This window comes from Lepeophtheirus salmonis, chromosome 5 (assembly GCF_016086655.4).
Source record: "Lepeophtheirus salmonis chromosome 5, UVic_Lsal_1.4, whole genome shotgun sequence".
Lineage (NCBI taxonomy): Eukaryota > Metazoa > Arthropoda > Copepoda > Siphonostomatoida > Caligidae > Lepeophtheirus > Lepeophtheirus salmonis.
In genome coordinates, this window is record NC_052135.2 from 5,360,213 (window position 1) to 5,377,180 (window position 16,968).

The 16,968-nt window shown below is 32.5% G+C and overlaps 2 long non-coding RNA genes across 2 annotated transcripts in view; both read left to right on the forward strand.

Moving 5' to 3' along the window:
- LOC139905299 (uncharacterized) overlaps positions 1-3,366 on the forward strand; it is a 43,813-nt gene extending 40,447 nt beyond the window's left edge. The window contains exons 2-3 of the long non-coding RNA XR_011779940.1: positions 2,802-2,932; positions 2,993-3,366. This is a non-coding gene — a long non-coding RNA (uncharacterized lncRNA). The remainder of the gene's footprint in view (positions 1-2,801; positions 2,933-2,992) is intronic.
- Positions 1-16,968, forward strand: part of LOC139905298 (uncharacterized) — a 295,920-nt gene that overhangs the window by 230,308 nt on the left and 48,644 nt on the right. The window lies entirely within an intron of this gene.

Genomic DNA, 16,968 nt, shown 5'->3' on the forward strand with positions numbered 1-16,968 from the left:
CTATCAGAAAAATTGAATGGCGTTCTCTCCAAAGGCTGAATAAACATAAACTTTGCCCAGATGATCAAATCATCTACACTTTGTACATTTCTTACCAAATACAAGGTGAATTCCTCTTTGGCGAATCCCATTACTAACACATCCTCAGCACTTTCTTGATCCATTTTGTTGCTCCTTATTTTTGGCCTTCCAATCATTTAGCCTTAATGCTTTGATCAACGAAACTGTAGTTTTGGCTATTCGAACTAAATCTAATCTCAATGATTTCAAAAACAGTGCAGCAGATTGCCATATTTTAGCAATAACAAGTCGTATAGAGTCGGACACTTGTTTTAAAAATTCAGTTCTGAGGGTATCTTCTGCCACGCCTCGAATCAATTTCAGTAATATAATTTCCTCCCTAGTGTTTTTATTCAGTTGACATTCTCTGCCCTTTGATAACTTGACAGCCCACCATTCATAAATTTTTTGTCATAGGTCCTGTGTATAGTGTTGAAAACGGTAACAACGACAAAAAAGAGGGTTATTGTTGATAAATATTGGTTGAAGCTTCTCATAGTGTCAACCATTTCTAAAATCAATTATCAAATAAGGCTTAAAAATAGTAGTTTCTCACAGCATTCTGTCCAGAAGATGCTTCTCATTATGATTATATCAATCAATAATTTTTTTTGTGAACGTATTGAATTCTTTCAGAGTGAACGATCTCTAAAGAATCTCCTTTGGTATAATTATATCGTTCATACAAGATAGATTAACAGATTGGTTACTTTTTTTTTACTTTTATCCGGTGTTGAATAAACTTTTTTTTCATATAAAATTAATCTATTCGTTGCGAAACTCTTTTTTGGTATTTTCATGAAGCTGATGCAGACATTATTTCTGATATCCATCATACAGAATCTATCTATCGACACCTGAACATATTCATCGTTTTGTTCGGATCAGTAGGCATTATGTTGACTTTCAGAATATGATAATTTAAAAAGCAAGGTTGCGGAAAATCTAACTTAAAATTGTTTTTAAAATCTTAGCACATTGCTCCACGATCAAGCGATTTTACTCCAGGGATCATAGTGACTAAAAATAGCGAGATCAAATCCATGACAGATGTAACCAATCTATTGGATTGCCGACTACCCCATATAAAAACAATAATAAAATATTTTAGGAGATCTCATCAGAAACATATAAGATTGAAAAACAATCTTTACAAACGATTGCTAGAATATATGAGCATGGAAACGCTAAAACAATTTATTTATTAAATTGTATCCCTTCCAAAAAAAAAAATGTATCTCCTAAATTTTTCCAAATTTTTTTTTGTCTCATCTCAAAAAAAAAAAAAAAAATCATGAATATTTTCTCCAAATATTATAAAAAGTCCAAGAGCAATGCCACCCCCCAAAACTTGCAAACACCCTTGATGACGTTTAATTTCCATTTTTCGATAGAAAGATCGGTATACCGAACCAGCATCCTATCTCATCATTGATAATCTCGTTTTCAAACGAATTTCTGCACTTCTAGGCATAAAGGGATTGCTTTCAGTGACAGCCTTATTGTAGCTAAGTTTAATTTTAACATATTTTTCATTATTACTTTCCAATGATTGAACTTGGCATTTCTCTATATCTTGGCATTATTCCAATGTACATAAACTTACTGGGGTACTTTCCACATTTTCAGTGAAACCCTGCCTTGAATTTTTGTATCATTGAAAGACTTTGGAAGCCGAGCTCCCTTAATGATTTACGTCATTATCTTGTTAGGGTCTATTCCTAACTTTGGAACTCTTATTGTCAACGGGTTCTATCTGGAGATAATACCTTGGCAAAAGATAGTTCTTACAAAAACTCTACAGATCAGCAACCTACAAATCGAGATGGAACAACATATCTCAATAGACAACGTGCTCAGGAGAAAGTATTCTCTTGAACTTAATGTGCATAGGTTTGCATCTCGGTGTTCCCAAAATAAGAAATATAACTTCTGTAAATTGACTTTTAAAACAATTCCTAGGTCGGATGAAGTAATAGTAATACTATAATGTTTACTTATGATTAATCAGTGCAACTCCATCTGACAAATTAAAGGAACATTAAAAAAACATGAACATTATTTCATAAATATATAACCACCGATTTGTCTGGTATGTACAGATCTATAGAGGCATATCTATAACAATCAATGGCTACTTCATTGCTTATGTTAAAATGCAGTGAAAAAAAGGTAAAAAAATAAATAAAATAGCTTATTGCTTATTTCTTTTGTAAAATACGAGATCAGATTCTATTTAAAAAAAAAATCTTCCCTTTGTTCTGAATTATATCATTTAAAACATATTAAATTAAAATGGACTTTAAAAATAATTTGGGTATTAGAAGGTAGATTAGCACCACTTATTGCACAACGAAGTAAAAGTCATCAAGTCTTTAAAATTTGTTTGCAGGATATTAAAACGGATGCATGTAAATGTGACTGTATTTTATGTTAATAGATAATTTAACATATCAAATCTTATTCCAATTGGATGAAAAAAGAGTAAACTTTTAATGCATTGTAAACAGATTAAAAAAATTAAATTAAAAGAAAATGATCGAAAAAAGTTAGATGGATTGGTTGCTTATTTTTTCTTTTTAATTTGTTTATTACAATTCAATCAACATTCAAAAATATCAAAACACATAAAATGCCAAGATATACTTGAAATAACATTCAATTATTTTTGGAATAGAGTTCAAGATAACAAAACAAAACAATGTTCTTTTAAATTTAAATCAAGTAGTTTATGTTTTTAGACAATACTCCAAATTAAATATTGAGAGGAAAAAATATTGCCTTAGCCGTGTGTCATCTTTGAAAAGACTTCACCCGTCTTCATCAAATCTTTGCAACAATCCAATCAGAATATGAATATCGAAGCCTACGGGTAATTCTATATTTCTAATTATGACTGCAAATTTTTTGTTATCACAGAGTCTGATTTTAGGTGTACCAGAGTTTTGAGGAGCAAAACCACGAGGCAATCTTTTTCTTGAATTTAAATTACCTATTCTTCTATTTTTATAAAACAATTTTCCCCAGAGGTTCAAGTCTACCTCTTTTGATGGATACACTATGTGCATTATTAAAATAACTTTAAAAACTGTCCGAGAACTTTCTGTCAAGCTGGTATATAAAGAAAGTTATTAATTACTTTTTGATATATTTGTTGTCACATCATAGCTAAAATGTATTTTTATTTGTTGCAACTATAGAAAAGTATAAATAAACTTATTTTACATCTTTTAAATAAACTTCTTTTACTTCGTTTAAATAAACTTCTTTAAATATAAGCTGACTATGTCAAAAACTTTAAAAAAAACAAAGAGAAAATATACAAAATTATGGATACACCGAATAATATATGGTATAAAGGAGTATAAATTCAAACATTAAAATATAACAATACCCAAAGTTTAAGGTGTGGTTATATTACCTTACATCTGTATGTTATAGAAGAATTATGTAAATATGTTTTAGGGGATTGATTAACTTTGGCTGGAAACTTAAAAATTTATGCAGAAATCCTTGAGCTAATATTCCAAAGTTGTTATTAGTAATATCGTAATAGAGTGAATGGACAAAATAAGAAACTCATTTGAAAATTCATAAACTTCTTTAAAGTTCTTATCTATAGGTCTGAAAAGTTGAAAGCTTTAGCTAGTAGACCTTTGATAAATTTATCACTTATCAAATTAGTCTCTGGAATTTTGTATATCAATGAATTTAGTTTTAGCAAATAGATATTTTAACTTAGCTGATATCTTTAACAAACAATGTCTTCACCAAGAGTAAATCCCTCTTGACAGTAATTACTGTAGATGATAGGAATAAATGTTTAAATCTTATTATTGTCAATTTTATTTGATAACTATATCCACAGCTATTTCTTTAAATAATATCGCTTTCGGATTATTTTACAAAAAAAATCGTCAGTAGAAACGTTCGATATAGAGGGAAATAGTTACTTGTAGTCGGTTGTGTACTTTAGGAGAATTTATATTGGAACATCCTATTTGATGTAAGATAAGGATTAAAGAGGGTTAAATTACTAAGGTTATCGTACATTCGGAACAAAGTTCGATCAAGTGGTGCTGAAACTATATTCGATATGTGTCGTTCAAAACTGTTTTTGACCTCCAATGACCAAACTGAGTATAGTTTCCTTTCTTAGGGATAAATGCAATTCCACCACGGGTTATAGAAGGAGGTAATTTTCCATACTTCTCCATCAAACTTCCTAACTTTTAAGAGAAAGGGAACAAGAACGTCGGGGAGAATGGTAAAAATTTTACTACCTAAACCATCAGGTCCCGGTACTTTATTACTTTACATTAAATTATTTAATTACTTTTTACATAAGATAAAATATTTTTGATGTGAGAACTTGAATCATATCATATCATAACCATCTTCTTAAAATTAGCTTTCGAATTTAATTTTTTGAAATGCAGGATTCCTCTACGAATATGAACTTGTGCTCTTTGTCATGGCTTCTCTCCATTTCTTCCTCTGCCATATCAGATATTTTATACGCATTAAGAGTATCAATAGCAAATTCTCTAATATTTATTCAACAGTCATGTGGAACAGTATCGATTCCCTCCTTTTTGCCCTACTAAACATATCAGCAGTAATGTGAATATCTGTTATAAGACGACAAGCCAATCGGTCGATACTGTTCGAAAAAAGTGTTGTAGAGATAATGTAGATGGGCTCTGTATTTCATAGTTTCTTCGCAGCTGATACACTACTGTGTTCAAGGCTTTTATAACTCACCAGACTAGCCTATTCTGCCAAATTTAAGAACTTGATCCAAATTCCACTTGAATGATCTTCTGGCCAGAAAAGGGTTCTGGAAGGTAAAACGACTTTTTAATTCTTCTTTTTTGAAAATGTTTGCAGAAACTAGAGCAAGGTCTATTTTTGATGTTCGGTTTATTTTTCTCCCAGAAAATATTTCATCAGGACAGTATCACTGAGATTAAGTTCCCCTACAAGGTTAAGTAAGAAATTTAAGTTAGCATGTAGGAATCTTTTATGTATATTTACATTCTAGTCATCTATCAGGATATACACTTATGGTTGTACAACATTGTTTGGTAGAAAGCATGAGATCTTATATTTTTTCCATTAGTTAAGAAAAAACCTTAATCTGAGGTTATTAACTTCAATTATGTGCCATTGACTCTTGGATGAGTACTCTTTGGACAAAGAAAACACTCCAGTTTCTAAGAATCCAGTGATAGAATGCCTCTGGAAGAGTCAGACCCAGTAAAAAAAAATCGAAATCATGAGGAAGACAGATTTCACAAGAACTTTAATAGTTTGAAGAAACCTTGGCTCTTGAGTATTGTAAACCAATTATAGTAGGATTAAGCTTTATGAGTCTTTTAATCAAATCATGTCTGGTCTTTCTGTTTCTCCCGCCTCTTATGTTTAGTGAAAGTATTTTGAATCTTACATGTTTGCAAATATTAATTACTTTGTACTTTCTTTGGACTTTTTTCTTTACTGTGGGGAAAGACTAGTATCTGGTGCACATCTTTTTGTAACTGATTCTGACCTTGTACGTGAGGTCATAGTGTGTTTTACATTGATTAGAGGTTTCTTTTTCTAAGTTGGTTTCATATTTTCATTCGAATCTAATGAAATGTCCTCTGATGGTTCCGAATTGTTGCCTTTATTCCCTGTTATTGGCGTAGTTATATGTCTACCCGTTTTATCTTCGACGGAGAGTAAAGGAACCAGTCCTTGACTTATTTGATACATTATATACCTCATTCAATGTATCAACATTCTCCAAATTCACCGTTATACTATTGATCTATTACTCTATCCTGAATATATCCTTCCATATTTGTAGGAATCTTTTGAAATTTCCTCGTCACTGCTTTTTGTTTCATTGGTATTATAACGTTCATCATTTTCTTGAGGAACTTCCTCTTCTAGAATTTTTGGGTAATCTGACCACTTCTTATACTTATTGGGACATCCTTTAGCAAAATGACCAGTTTTATAACATTTTTGCTCATGTTTTAAGTTGACCTAAATAACTAATTCTGGTTTTGAAACCTTTGAGCGGAATAAATCCTGGTACGTACCACCTAAGGATTATGCTTTCTACGAAATTACCCTTATTTAAACCCTTTAATCTCCCTTCTTGAAAAACACCTAGTTTTGAACGATTGATAATAGTTTTTTTATATTTCTCTAGTAATACATTAATTGATTCTTCTATATTTTTGTGCTACTTTCCTGATGACAAACTCATATTCAACGTGAATAAAGGCAACGGCAATGTTCAAATCGTTCTTAAGAACAATAACAATAATATTTCTAGCACCCAGGCAAACATGAATTCCTTCAAGTATAGAATGACCCAGCTGAAGATTCCCAAAGATTAGGTTTTCGACTTGTATATAAGTAGGATGCTTATCTGAACAATCACCATCGATCATCTTAAGGTCTATGACAATCTTCCTTTTAATAGCCTTGGCGACTAGATCTTTTTATAATACATTTAGATAATTATATTAAGTGTGAGACCTACTTGACGATTAATTCATTTTCAGCTATTAATTTCACAAGAAATTAGCTTACAAAATAATAAGGAATCGCTACAACAAATCTGTTTTCCCGAAATTCAAGAAAAAAAGAATAAAATAACTCTGGTTCTCTTGTACTAGTAGACACTCTCTTCTTATTTATTAATACCACAACGTACACTCACACACCAAGGTATCGTTATTAAAATAATAATGATTAATTATCCTGTTTAATATGTGTACTCCATGACTTGATTGAACAAACAGCACGTACTATCTCAGCAATTCACAAATCTTTTGCTTTTACATGACGAATTCCATAGTGAAGTCAATCACTCATCACTCAAATCAACCAGCTCCAGCTTCAACCGCAGCTTTCAATGGTGCTAAATCAGGCACAAGCTTTGATGAGGAACTCTTTGTTCATGTCAGTCACTGTCTCGAGAATGAAAGCCCAGAATGAGTCAACAGCGTTATGTGCATGATTACTGGACTCTCTTTCCAAGACAACACACAATTTGTAGTCAACTACGTTCAGATCGGAGAAGCTAGGAGGTCAGATTTCCTTTAGTCAAAATATAAAGTTCTTAACAATCATGGTTTTTCTAGAATACATCCAGTTCCAATTACCTGATTAAGACGAACCACACCTAGTTAAAAATCTAGCATTACACCAGATCTGTGAACATCAATTCAAGCTCAAGGACGCAAATAATAATTTATAGAATTATTTGTGTCCTTAGGTTTGCACCCGACACTGAGGCACACAATAATGGCTTCACAGCATTCCTATTCTTACATTGTGTTGTCAGCTGAATCTGATGAGCACACTTTCATGAACGTATATTTCGGGGTTAACAAGATCAAGTGGTATAAACTTGTTCCGAATTTAAATTCACGACCCTGTTGATGGAGTCAATGTCTTTGATCGTTGCATAATTTTTTGCCCTTTCAAAAGCATGGCACTAATGCGTGCGGGCGTTGTTAAACAACTAACTTTAAGGGCTTACGACAATTGTGCATGCGCAGGTAGGATGTTGTTGGTTGTCTCTGCAGCTGGACAGAAGTGTTTGGTATCAGTTAAAAAAATGGTATGGATCAACGAACTATTTATTCTGCAATTTTGGAAAAGTAAGAGTGTCTACATGGGATCCACGCCGAACGAGACAATGTTGAAATTGCAAACTTCTTAAATCTGGATAGTAGGGCGTGTCGTATTGTGAGGGTAACACCACTTAATGGAAATTAATAAATGGCTAGTGATAAAAAGTTGATATGTATTATTGAATATCAGTACGCCAAATTTCAGCTGTCTACACTCCATTGAAATTTCTTTTGTTATAATTTTGCTAATAAAAGAAAAAGTTAGTCAAAAGTAGATTCCTATAAAATATCATTTATTTAAGTAACAATTCGAAGCGAGGGCGATCAAAGTTTTAAATCCAGATTAATCAGAAAACATATATTTTCTGATTTCGTATATGTTGGTAAGACTCGTACATGTTTTAACAAGCACCATTTGAATACTTTTTCAACAACAATTACTACAATTAATGTCCTAGGTCTTCGGTTTTACGTTAATATAGAGGCCTGAATTTTATCTTTATTTTCGATCTTACTCATAGTAAAACCAGCCCTGAAAACAGCCCTTTTTTGGGAATCAATTGAACTAAATTACTTATTCTATCCCTTTTTGCAAATATGAAGAATAACAATAGTTCATCAGTGTAAGTGACACTTTATCTTGAAGTTTCTTTAATTCTAACAAAATTAAAATAAACAATTCTTCGTTGTGAAAATAGATACACATTTACAAAATTATTTTTCTAAATACATTTATTATCCATTATTGAAAAACAGTCATGTTTGGACTCGAGCTAAGATATGCAAGTCTTGGAAATAAATAACCATCTTATTTCACGTTGTTTTACTAAATTGATGATTATCATGTCCCATTCTTAACTGCTTTTTCGACAGCCAGAGTGTGCAATTAATATTTGTCTGGAATAAGCAGCTCTTAATTTGTGATATTTTTATCAATTTTCTTATCTGTAATATTTGTAATATTTTGATCTTGTTAATACTTTCATTACAATTAAAATTTAACCTAGCTACTTTAAAAAATTTAAAGCACGATTGTGAAGCTCATGAGTAACAAATTCTATCCTATGCAGTTAACAAAATCTTAGGTCTATCATCACAAATCATACTTTTGAATGAACATTTTTAGGATGAGAAAAATAGACATTTCCTTATTTAACTTGTAAAACAATCTTTCGAACTCTTTCTTCTTCCTCATTAATCAATTTTATAGATTAAAATATATGCGTGGTCCCATGTTTTACATCTTTTGCGTGCCAATCAAAAAGAAAAGTATATGTTGTAAAGTTTAATAAACGATATATCTGCTGACGAGAATCACCATTTAAAAAAACAAAAACAAAAAAACTATAGGCATTGTTCCTCATAAATACACTTGGTTTTTAGAATAGGGAGAAATACTTAATAATAACACTTACATATATCTTGCAGGTTATCGATTTATACTTTTTTTAAAGATGTATATTCACAAGGATTTCGAAAATTTTCACATCATACATTACCAAATTTACCAGACCGATAAAGTAATCAGAATGATTTTTTTTTTAAATTATACAGACGTAGAATCCTTTTGGCAGTATTAAGCTATCGTGAATGATTATATGACCTGTATTTTTGAAAACAATATAATCTAGAACAAGCATTAAAATCAGATGATTATTTTAGGAGAAAACCTATTTAAAAAAACATGTTGTTGGTTATTAATTAAAGGTCCTACACTTTATTGTATAAATTTTCAATATAAATCTATAAGCTTATGACTACAAATCAATTTATTAATATAAACTACAAAAATCAAGTAATTATCAAGAAAATAAATGCTTCTTGCCAAAATGAAAAATAATAATTCATATATGAACATAAAATAAGGGCGAAATTATTTTATCAATAGAGATGAATCATTATTTTTATAAATATCTATTGATCGAAAAGGTTAGCCAAATTGATTTTTAATTCCCTTTTAACTAATTCAATATTGACACAAACAAAATAGTTCAACTAGAATAATATTTGGCAAGGTAACATTTGACCTTTTTATTGAATTATATTTAAGATTTGCCAGAAAAACATTCGCACAAAAATTATTTTTGAAAATATATATTGCAAATCTATTTGAGTACAGAGTGGGGACCCAAAACTTACAGTAGCATTTAATTATGATTTTATTCCCCTTGTTTTTTTACGAGGTTATTTTACGCAATCAGACGAGAGTTGAAACTAAAATAAAAAATTCTTTTTAACATTCTATGTCTCTAAGTGTATGAATGTTGAAACAATAACAACAAAGGCACTGACACCGACACAGAGTTGTCAGTATCGATTAGGTTTCAGGGACCGTTCGCATTTCCATCAGGGCTGTCTACAACATCAAGAAGTCTATAACAGCCCCATATTGCACAAGCCAAGAAAAACTAAAATTTCTGCAGCCACAATATGGCTGATTATAGCCTGTCTCCATTTGGCCATCCTCAAGTTCCTGGATTTTGAATTTTAAGTTGTCTTGGAGAATAAGTCTGCCGTACTTCTTTTTCAAATTTGGATTTGCTTCGAGCTGCCATCATGAAAGCGTTTTATGACATATTTCAAGTTCAGGAGCTACCAATCTGTTCACCAACGGGTCGAAGCTGTTATTGCTTGCTAACAAGTACATACTGATTTAAAAAATATAGTACTTAAACTTATTACAAATTGGTTTTGAGTTGTCTTTTCTTGATTCCATGAAAATAACGTGTTTCGTAATTTATTCACTTATTATATACAATTTAGAGCCTTAAATATATTTTGTATCTATATACTAAAAAATTTATCTATGTGGTAACAAAATATATCTAAAGTATTTATTAAAGATAAGGTTCCAGGACAAAACCCCTCAAAGAAATGTATAATATAATTAAAGCTTAGGTTTTTGACAGTGCTAATTTCGTCAATCGTGTGTCATCCAAACCACGTGTCTCTCAAAACTACTGTCAGCCAGCACTGGGATGCCATGACATATTTCTACATCTGCAGTGGGTACCAAGTCTTCGGTCACCACCTGGAAGCCGTCATTGCCGCTAAGGGTAGTTACATTAGTGATTAAGAGAGTTCAGCCATACATATATTTATAGTATAATTTTTGTTGAAATTCTATTGTTAATTAATAAATTATATCTCATTGAATTTTAGAATTCAAAGTTTTCAGATTTAATGGACCACATGGTATATGATTGTATAACTATAAAGTTGAGTACTATAATAAGATAAACTTTGGAAATAAAATGTAGGATAAAAGTTGAATACAAAGAAAATAGACAGCACAAAAACTATATACAAATAAAAAGTTTCTTCGAGGACTATTCTTGAAAATGATTTGATTGAAGTACTTCATAAATAGTACTACTTTTCTAACATTTTTATATTAATACTTAGTGTCTTCCTATACAAATCTTCATATAAAAATAAATGGAACTTCGGTTTTTATAGTTGAATTACGTTTTATATACAGTGAGTGAAAAAGCCCCAAAATCAGGTAATAGTGAGTAATACTTAAGACGATTCAATTTTAACTTTGCCGCAAGAAGGATGTAGTATTGTGATTGGCTTTTGTTAGCCAATCGGGGAATCTATTTACATACATCTAGAAAATATTTATAAAAGAAATTGATTATCATTTCTTCCTGATCATCATCATGGTGAACATGAATCCGAAGACAGGGGAGCCATTAGAGCCCTTTCCTATCGTGGCAAGACTTCGACAGAAACTAGCCGTGACCTTAATACTTCCCGGCGGACTGTCAGCCGGACCTTGGAGAAGGGGTCTGCTAAGGCTCCTGAGAGGGTTAAGTTATGTCCAAGCTGCAAGTGATTGTAGTGTTTGGATCAGATGGACAAAAGTGCGATTATGAAAGTGTTTGTATCTCCAAAGGTATGTAAGAGATGTTGGGTGAATGAAGATCCTGGGTTTTTCCCAAAGTAGTGTCAGCCCTTCACTCCTCAGTTGCTGCAAGAAAAAGAATAACCAGGATATCTAGTTGCAGAGGTAAAAAAATATTGCTCTCAAGTTTTCTTTATGAATTCCCTTCCCACATTTCAATTTACTGACAATAAGAGCTTATTCGCTCAAAAGAGCGAAATCTATTGCCCGATTTTCAGAGCTTTGTCCCTTTCGCAATGTTGGCAAGCCAAACAAAACAGTTCCCTGAAGGCTATTAACATTTTACCTCTCCACATTAAGAGAAGTAAACTCAAGAATTTTTTGTCATGGGCAATATTAAAAGTGTCTGATATTTTCCAAAGCTCTTGTCATTATTATTTAATTCTTCAGGAGGCAACATTTTAGCATAAACTAGCGTGGGCTTGTACACATGAATAACAGAGAGTTGTAACACTGATGATTTGTTTAGGAGTTATAAGTGAGAGTCCTTACAAGAAACGGAGTGGTATTGAAATCAAACTTAACTACACTTGTATAGTTTAACCTTACGTGAGTCTTTATTTAACTTAATTTAACAAATGAACAAGAGTTGTCAATCCCTGTGTAACTGCCATGGTATGATATATCCACTGGTTTAATAAACGGCTCATTTAGTTTATATTTATAATATGTAAATAATTGGTGATGACTTGAACTTAGGTTTTTATCTCATTCTCCTCACCCAAAAGAGTTTGATCTAACATAGTCCTTGATATATTCTGGTCTATTTATTATTCGGGATTATCTCTTTAGAGTAACTGAAGGAAAGGACGTAGAAGGAAGTTCTTTGATATGATCATTTTGGAGTGATGGACTCAAAGTTGTAGGAGTAGCACTAACCGGTGAAATAGTTGGTTCTAGTTATTGTGACACAATCTCTAAAGTTGATTGGTATTGATCTTCTGATAGTTCTTTTGTATTTGAGTCATTATCATCACTGTTCTTTGGAGCTAGACATAGATGAAAAACATAGATTACAATACAGTTGTTTTGAAGTATTAAGGCATATTCAGGGGGTGATGGTCTACTTCTTCGACTAGGGGTTCGTATTTGCTTTTTCGAACATTTCTTTTGTGAAGTATCTTTCCCGGAGTTGTTAACCATGAATTAGGGGCAACCCCATAAGATGTATTTCTGTTATAATTAAATATACGTTCGTGAGGAGAATAATTCATAGCAGTGGACAAGAGCAGTCCGATTACATGAAGAGATTCCGGTAGAATCTTCTCCCATTGTTATTGCTTTAAATCGTTAGTTTTTCAGTTAAGTAGTATTGTCTTCCATATTATATCATTGTAAAGTTATACTTGTCCATTTCACGTAGGAATGTACGGACTCGAATAGTACCAATCCCTTTCTTCATTAAAAGTTATAAAGCTAGGCTAATAACTGCCATAACAGCTAAGCTTCTATATTCCAAAACATTCTTCAAATTGTCACGATTACAATCTCATTTATTTTTTTACATACTGACAGTACTTTGAACTTACAAAACTACTTTTTTTACTTCCTTTTGTTTATCGAATCTAACTTATTCCTCTAAAGTAGTACATAAAAATGGAACGTCTATTAGCTAGGAGAAATCTTCATTATTTGTAACGGACTCAATACAGCTTTTCTAGCTATGGTACGTGGTGAATAAACACAAAAGCAACTGATCTTCGATTAAATGTTCTTAACTATGATCATAATAACCCATGAAAGGTCTGAAAAATTTCTGACCTAACAAAGATACAAGACAATTTTCCGATTTTTGTTTTTAAATTTTTCAACATAGTCTCTGATTTATAAAACAAATTATTATATATTTATCAAAAACTGTTTGATCACGCTCTATGATTTCAATATAAATAAATTAAATCATGTCAGGGACATCCGCAGGGGGTGGGCTTGAGGGGCTGTAGCCCCCTCCTCCCAATGAATGAATTTTTGCTTTTTACAAGAAAATCTAATTTTTGAAATTCATGTTTTTTTCAAAAAGAATTGAATTTTCTGTGAATAGCTATGGATTTTTGAAATTTTCTTCAAAAATATAATATTTGAAATATAAGTATTGGATTTTTTTTAACCACTTAAGATTTTTGAATTTTTTGACCAAAAAATTTAACTTTTTGAGAATAGCTATGGATTTCCGAAATAAATGAAAAAAAATTCAATGTTTGATTTATTTTCCAAAAATTTAAATTTTTGTATTTTTGCCAAAAACTTATCCCCTTCATGTTATGTTCTATTTATTATCGGGGAACAGTACTTTTTGTGAGTTCAGATTATTTTTTTAAGTTCTTCTTCAATATTTTTAATTAAGTTCAACTTTGCAGTAATATCCTGTAAGTTCAATAATTTCATGATAATTTTCCAATAATTATAATACTACATTTTTGACTATTTATTTCATGTAAAATAATTATTTTTCGAAAATGGACTTATATTGATTTTTTTGTTTGTTAAATACACGCGTTGGAGTAGATGCAAGATTACATGGAGATGAGTTCAACTTTGTCGTTTTCAGCTGCTTCATGAGAGAGAGATATATTTTTTTTTTCAATAACAAAAAGTCAGTAAGAGAGCAAAACGTCTAGAAAATTAACAGTTAAGATTAGAAAAGGAAACATCGTTCTTTTTTGTTCATTCTTCCATAAATAGCTTTAGTATTAACATTTCTCTCTGAATGATGAATTTTTATATACTTTGGGTTAATTTAAAAAAATCACACAGTAAATTAATGATTATAGAGGTAGTAAAAATAATTAAATTATTTAATGAAAAATAAAATTATTTATTTCTTTGGCAATCAAAACAGTGCTCACATAACGATCGGACGAGACAATTTCCATTGTTTTAACCACATTTTCGACATTTGCGGGTTACAGTTACTGTAGGAGGAAAAATGTTTACATTTTCAGCCACCTGGCTTGTGTTTTCACCTTGTTCGAAGAGAAACTGTAAAATATAACGTAGTTATATTTGCTGGTGTTCATCTTTGACGCACGCTCCATCAAAATTTATATCTGTGGCACACCCCAAAAGCTTATCCGACTCATTACCTCTACAACAAAGTTTTTGATTTTGACTCTGTTTTTTTTTTTTTTTGTTATGTCTAAAAAAATCGATTTTGATCAAAGTTGGTACGAAGATTCAACATGATCACTTTGAAAAACCATTACATTTTCAGAGGTGAAGCTCAAAGGTCAAAGACAACCTAATGCAAAACGTAAAAAAATGCATAATAGATTATTACTTTGCAACAAGATACATTTCTTAACTTAATTTTAGGGGGAGTTTTTTCATTTTACCGAGTGCACTTTTATGTTTTGCCAAGTTAATATGTTTTCACACTGGGTACAAGATATATCTATTTAATAACCGGATGGTCAATTGAAATCTGAACACTTACTAATTCAATAATGAATTAATGGCGAGTTATTGAAATTAATTCATATTTCCATAAACAATTAATTACAAAACAAACCCCAACTGAACTATTTAGCTTACGTACAAGTAGAGAAGTCGTCTCTTGAACGTGATTGCCGAATTTCCATTCTTGCAATCTAAGCAGTTGGGCGTCTCCAGGACAACCGTCGATGTCGTCAGCAAGTCCGGAACGTTGGAGTGGAGGAAGGGCTCTGTGAAAAAGGCCATACTCGACTTGGATGAGTTCAAGAAAACAGTCCAGGCCAATCATTGGAAGTCCGTGAGGACCCATGCAAAAGATATTTGGGTTTTACACCAGACTGGCCAGAGAGTTTCCAAAAAAGTGGGTGGAAAGGCCTCTTTTGACACGATCAATAAAAGAAACACATCTCCTCCGTTGAAAGACTCTTTTGAATGAGTCTTTTGGACTCTTTTTTGACATTTTTGGGGCCCCCTACTACCCTGATGCCAGCCCCTCTTATTTCAATAAAATGACGAGTCTTGCCTTCACCTTATTCTTGTACTTTACGAAATTCCCATCCCTATGCATGCCAAAGTTTACTTCAGATTTCGAACAACTAAAATCTTGTACCAATAAGTTTTTTATTAAATAGAGCCTTTATGTAAATTATTTTTCTGGTTAAATTTGTTCATTTTTTCCAATGCTTTAAGATGTGAGAAGCTCGAAAATCACTTTTAAGGGATCTAAGTATGTCCTATACCCTGCTTCATCGGCCTTAATTTTTTTCCAGAATGCCTTTTTTGATGATTTTGCGTAGTTTTTGGACAAAAAGTATAGATAAAACACACTATTGATCCCAAAAGCTCTGATTTTATTTCCCCGTCATTAATTCCTCTCAACAATGAACTGATTCTGTTCTTCCAGTTTTCAGGGCAACCCAATCGTCTACTATGTACCGGGTGTCCGGAAAGTCCTGAGTGATTTCTAACTTACAACTTCATTAAGATCTACAAGGACTAAAAGTAGAGATACAGAGAAATGTTTTGAATAAAAAAACTTTGCTTGGTTATAATCTATAATATATTTTTAACAATTTGGCCTTTAGCTACCATAACAGCCACAACACGGGGATGGAAGGAGGAGCAGGTGTTCTTGATGTAGGTGGGGTCCATCTTGGCCCAGGCCTGGGTGATACTGGCCTTGAGGGCTTTGGTACTGCTGTGGCGTTTTTTGCAAGCCTGTCTCTCAATGTGCGCCCAGTTGCTGAAATCCAAGGGGTTCAGGTCGGGGGAGGAGGGGCCAGAAATCCTTAGGCCAGAATTCCACATTCTCCTTGAACCACTTCTGGGTGTTCTTGGCTGTGTGTGCGGGTGCCCCATCCTGCTGGAAACACACCCTTTTGTCAGGATACTCCTTCCTGATCCATGGGACCACCTTGGTCTTGAGCACCTTGATGTAGTCCTGTGAGGTGAGCCTGTAGCCCTCTCGGAAGAAGACTGGATGCATGGTTTTACCATCTGAGCCAACAACTCCAAGCATCATGATGCTGGCTGGGTGCTTGGTCATGGAGACATATTTTTCAGATCCCACATAACCATTAAGGCTAATGTAGCGATCATTTTTGTGGTTAAAGACTGGATCCACTGTTAAAGTTTTCTCTTCTGAAAAAATGAGAATTATTTCCCCATTGCTTTTCATGTTGTTCAAAATCTTCTTGCATCGGATGTATCTGGCCTCCATATTGACCATGGACAACATGGGACGGGTGGTGCGGAACAAGGACTTCCCCCCCCCAATGTCCTTGACAATGTTGGCAGCAGTGCTGTTCCCCATGTTGTTCTTCTTGGCAATTATTCTGATGCTTAGAAGAGGGTTTATTTTGATCTGAGCCCTGATCTTCTTCTTAGTGGCCTTTAAGACAGGTCTCCTACTTCGAGGCTTGTATTCAA